Source organism: Liolophura sinensis, chromosome 6 (genome assembly GCF_032854445.1).
Source record: "Liolophura sinensis isolate JHLJ2023 chromosome 6, CUHK_Ljap_v2, whole genome shotgun sequence".
NCBI classification, from domain to species: Eukaryota; Metazoa; Mollusca; class Polyplacophora; order Chitonida; family Chitonidae; genus Liolophura; species Liolophura sinensis.
This window is the reverse complement of record NC_088300.1, coordinates 68,268,555-68,274,367: the sequence shown is the minus strand read 5'-3', so window position 1 is coordinate 68,274,367 and position 5,813 is coordinate 68,268,555. Positions and strand designations below refer to the sequence as shown.

Genomic DNA, 5,813 nt, shown 5'->3' with positions numbered 1-5,813 from the left:
ATTTCCACAAAGTTCGTTGGTTTACTCCTGTTTCATCCAGCCGTCGCCATCGTATGTGAAAATTTCTTTAGTATGTCATTACAGAATTCCAAAGAAAAAAGAAGATCCTACGCCTTTCCATTACAATGGATTGCCACGTACATGGCAAGACTTTGCCCGGCTTCCTCCAAATACTAACCCGCAAGAACTCTCTTAAAACGCAAGTGTTAAAATGTCCACATTTTCTAGATGTTAAAATGATACAAAATGTTAAAGACAACATCTTAAAACATTACGGCGCGTAATGATTGATTGCTGGTTGTATAACATGCTGTCAGATTGTTCACATCTATAATGCGGAACACAAAACAACTATAATTTGTCATGAGATATATGTAGCCTTAAATTACAACATTTTAATTCTAATGAAGTATTCAAGTTCTAACACTTTAAAAAGAGTTACCTTAACATAATGAATGTCTTCCCTTCCGCCGCCATTGTAGAAATGTTGAATTTAACATTATTAAAGTTATGTAGTTTAACATTATTAGTTGCTTTTCAATCATGTATGGACAATGACATATTCTCGGTCACCTGAATGAAAGAAATAATTATTTAGAAGCGAACGGAAGTTTCACTGCCTTGGAAATCTGGTCGCGGTACACTGTTGCATTAAAATATCTTCGCATGTGCATGCAAGTGTATGTGCGCGTGTGTGCATGCGTGTGTGTATATGTAAAAATATATATAAGCCAGAGATATAGTTTTCTCCGTTGCTTTATTCTTTCTGTTATGAGTAATTTATTACTGAAATTGGCTTCAGCGTTTGGTGTGAACAATATCCTATGTAGAGAAACAGTTATAGCCTGTTTGTCAAGCAAGTTAATTTGTTTGAGAAAAATATTGTTTAAACGAAGAGCAGGATTACGACAAATCTGAATCCTGTACTTCTTTATCGAAGATATTGACACGTGGAACGACTGAATAATTTAAATATCCTCTTCTTTGTTTGTTTGCTTACAAAGGTACATCCCAGGGTACGTATTTATTTCTTTATGTTTTTCTGGGTTTGTTATTGTAGCGATAGTTAGTAGCAATATTTCTAAAAATAATTGCTTGAGCGCTTGTTGGTTTTGAACTCATGAGAATTTCTAGCTCAATAACACGTGACTCAGATCAGCATGACAATATTTTCACAACACATATGATGGCTTGTGAGTTTTTTTATATGAATAGCTATAATTTATTTTAATAATGTACAACGGAAGACGTCACTAAACTGAAACATCTGTCGATGCAAGACTTTACATGTTACGATTTACCCATGAACATCTCTTCTTGCAGAATTGCAGAGGCGGGGTAAGTATTTACAACTACTATACTTTGAATCACACAGTTATCATTGTGTATGGCTTAAGCACTTGTTGAGTGTGCAAGCCCAGCTGAGTCTACATACTTCAACAACTTCAATCTGGGTAGAATAAATTTACATTTCATATTGTTACCTGGATATGATTCACTCGAATAAAGATATGCTTTCTATCTGTCTTTGTTTTTTCATTGAAGTTATAACTTATGTTTAATACGGACATAATTATACCTTTTAATGACTGCATTACTTACTCCTTTTAACAGTTTAAGAAGAGAACAACATTGAAGGTAAGTTGCATCGAGAAAAACTTTGAATTCATAGATATTTGGTCTATCACCAATGAGTTACATATTCTGAACATTAATTACTCGATTGTTGTTTAAAGCTATACAAAAAGGTTTTCACTTACACAATGGAGGTCAGTTTCGTATTATTGGAGGCAACGTGCACGGAGTAAACCACCGAGCTTGGGCAATTTGCAGAGGAACTTTTCCAAGTTTGACGCCCAATTTTACACACCATATTGGTGGAAGACCAATTTTCAAGACTGTACGAATGACCCGACGAGAATCTGCAAGTGTTTTTTTTTTTTTTCACCACCGCCACAAGAACAATTAGGACCTTGCAATCTTTATTTCTTGTCCTATATGTTATGGTTATATCATCGGTACTATAAATGTAGGCTGTATTTGCTTTTCAGTGATTAAATACAAACAATGATTCTGAGTGACATCACCTTGTAAATTGTAATCGTGATTTTGGGTATCACCGCCATTAAAAAAAAGATCATAAGTTTGAGTAGTGTCAAAGTCGCTAGAAAGATCAAAGGGACGAAGTTGACTGCTAAAGTATAATCAGCATAGAACTGCGTTTTTGGCAAGTCCCAAGAAGGTGCCGTTCTCCTGACCTTGTTGGCAACAAGCCGTCTGCAACGCTCGCGTGGAAGCTGGCGTAGTTTTACGTTCGTTGAAGAGCGCTTGTCTTCCACCAGTATGGCGTGAAAATCTGTCCATCAGTAACTTCAAGAGTCAGCGTTAAACATCGGGCTCTCGATCGCCATCATATGTACAAGTGATAAATTTTGGAGTCTGGTGTTAAAAACAATTTGTCAGTCAGTCAGTCAGACAACAAGTCATTGAAATCAAAGGTAGGAAAAGTCTTCAATCTGCTGTAGTCATCACAATCTGCGCAGTTATAACATATCTGTATATGTAATGGAGTGATATACTGATCAACCATTGGTAACAATGGTGTTCAATACATGGAATTAATACTGCATAATGCAAATGCTACTGAATGAAAACAACATTGTAACAAAACTTGTCTTAGATCACGTGCATATATTCATTATGTGACGACTTTATTTCAACTCTGTTGCTAAACACTTAACGTCACGGGACTAAAGGTATTCAAAACACCTTATATACGGCAAACTCTCCCTCCATAGCAGAAAAGAAGTTCTTTTTGCCAAAGAGTCTTAACTTTGCCAGGTAGATTTTAATTATTAAATCAAACACTTTAAAATGGTACAATGGAATTGACTGAGATAATTCTGCATGATTTAAGCCTGTTCCAAAAACCGTTCCTTTTTCATCTGGTTAGACAGCGTCCTCGGACAGAGAAGAAGTGATATCGAAGGAGTGGTTATGGATTTTACAAACTGTTCGCTCGGCTAACAGAGAAGACGCCGAGGAGAATCTGACGAACGAAGACGGGCTCAAGACGCGTGGCAGGTTGTTGGACAGCATCGGCCGCCGTATTTCTCCAGGTATGCGCCTTAACATCAGCTTAATCAATTACGTACACCTTACAGAATGTGCATTCATTTTTGGCTAAACGCAAGCATCGATTAGATTAAGACTTTAGCACGCACTATTTGTGCCGGGCAATAGTTTTGAATAGATACTGTAGACCTTAGCTACCACTGTTCAGCTCAATTGGCCACTGCCTGACGGTGCTGCTCAAGGGTAGATCGTTATTTAATGGTTCCGTGTAAAACACTGGTACTTCTCATCTTTTGAATGCATTTCAAAAAAGTTATTGATTTTATTTTTTCCTTTTCTTGCTTTTCTGGCAGATGTTCCAGTTGCCTGAGACCCTCCCGGGGTTCTGGCAGTCCTGGTTGCTGACGATCTTACAACCTTTATGAGTTTTATTTTTGTCCTGGAATTATTTTTGCCTGAGTTTTCTGTGAGAGATCTCTGTCATCATATTTACCGTTGCTGTGGCGTGGTCGATTGGTTTCGGCTGCCTGACATCAGTATCTGGTACTGAACGACATCCTCGAACCACACCAGGACGACTCAGGGGAACAAATGACGTGGCTACCTCAGTGGGTCAATAAAGCCTCTGGGATACCGACTAGTGATCGATACGGGCAGCAGGGCCATTATCAGCTCCCTCCCCTTCCTCCTTCCTTCTCTCATATCCTGCAGCGTGGGGCAAGAGCAAACCCAGCCAGTCAGCCTGAGACACGCATGAGAAATCTCAATATGTCACAACAAAAACTCTTTTCAAAGTGCTCTTTAATACAACATTCAATCACATCCGAATATTACGCTACTGGTGCAACTCCTGCAGCAGTTCTCATGAGAGTTGGTTTTAGTAAGGGAAGCAGTTGTATTGAATTGCATCACTTTCAACGAGATATGTGTTATCACCTTCGTTCCGTAACTTAGAAACATTGGAGTGTCCACAGTGGCTGCATTCGTCCCCACCTGCGAAACTGCCACAAGGAAATAAATCGGTTTTGCTTTAAATCGTTTATCTAAATAAATTATAAACAGACATAATTACAACTTTGTTAATTTCTTTGGATTAGTTACTGAGAGCCATGGAATTTTGGGCTGACATTAAAGAAGTCTGGCTGAAAAACAGAGAAATTGTTAGCATTCTAGGCAAGTCTGGCTGAAAAACAGTAAAATTTAGTTGGCATTCGAGACAGGTCTTGCTGAAAACCATGGAATTTTTGCTTATGAGATAATTTAGAGCATTTTAGGCACTTTGGAAGGGAAGCGAGGAGGGGAGGGCATGTTACGAGCATCACTTTCAATGACTTCGTACTTGACATTGCACTCTCAGATTATACTCATCGTTATTGTTACAAATGTCAAAGATTCCAGAATTCTAGCTATAACACGATACCTGTTACATTTCATTTTATTACATTTATCTCACTTACAACCAAACATATGTTTTGTAAATACAGTCCCTGAGCGGATTGAGTTTTTATCCAAACTAAACTAATAAATGCAAGAGAAAGATTTTTTTAAGTTTTCTTCTAGGAATAACAAAAGTTCTTCTTTGCATGCAACACTTTATTTCAAACAGCAAACATAGCTTGTATTTTGTAGTTCAAACTTAGTGGTAACGTGATATGCTAGTTATAATCTTAACATTTGGTATCTGTGACTGTAAAAAAAATCTTCTGCGCGATAACTTATGTACTAGTACATTACATTCGTCACCAGGCAATTCAAAATTTACAATTCAATAACGTCAGTGGAATGTTCAACAGACAATTTCGCTTTTCAAATTTTTTTTACATTAGCTAAGTCATAATAAAAACTTTCTGCTGGATTAGAAAAAATATTTTATTTTAAGCACGAGGCGTAACCGTAGAAATATCTTTCTTTAAATTAGAAAACTATTCTTTAAAAAATAAGCAGGACTGTCTTTGCTATTATATTATGTTTGAAGTTCAGCGATGCTTTTGTTCAATAAAGAGATTTGTCAGTGACCAGACAGAATACACTTGTGTCTCTGTGAACTGTATTCATCACTTGTGTTGGCTGTTTTATTTGAGGAAAGCAATTGTATTCAGACATACAAAATGAATGGACATGGAAATAAGTGCACCGCTGATATATTGGAGTCTCCCAAGAGTCAATGCGTGATTGAAAACAATTTCTTAGGTTTCAGTTGGCGTAAATCTACCGCGATTGACTCCAGTTGAAGAATGGTGGCGAATAACAGAGGTCGTAGGTACGGTAGTCAAAGCTCTGGTGGTACTGGGGCTTCAGATGGTTTAACATCACTTTAAATGCTGAAGTTATTTGTCAAAGGTCAGTGGTAGGCTTCACTCCTGCAGGTACATCTAGTCCGTACCTACCTCGTAGGAATTAAGCTTTTGTATGAGATTAAATGAAGTCAGGAGCATGGGATAATATATTAAAGGCTGATTCCAGACAGACATATTTAACTTAAAACTTTAAACTTCGTCACAATGCTTAAATTTTGGCACTGGAAATTTTTCGACATTTGTCATAACATTATTTTATGAAGTGTTATAAGTTTTCAATTCTAAGGCCCAGAAATAAGCCCTAAAATCAAATTTTGACTTTAAGGATACATGAAACGCTTTGCTTTTATTTCTTAATGTTTATATTATGTGTAATAACATAAAACAGGACAAACAAAGTTTTCAATTTTCACTTTCGCGTGTAAAAATGGCTTCAAATTA

At 37.0% G+C, this 5,813-nt stretch overlaps 1 long non-coding RNA gene across 1 annotated transcript; it reads left to right on the top strand.

Moving 5' to 3' along the window:
• The first annotated feature begins 1,322 nt into the window (after window positions 1-1,322).
• LOC135468931 (uncharacterized) lies at window positions 1,323-5,092 on the top strand. Its single transcript, XR_010444269.1, has 4 exons — window positions 1,323-1,338; window positions 1,615-1,638; window positions 2,954-3,119; window positions 3,429-5,092. It is a non-coding gene; the product is annotated as an uncharacterized LOC135468931 (long non-coding RNA).
• Window positions 5,093-5,813: the final 721 nt, after the last annotated feature.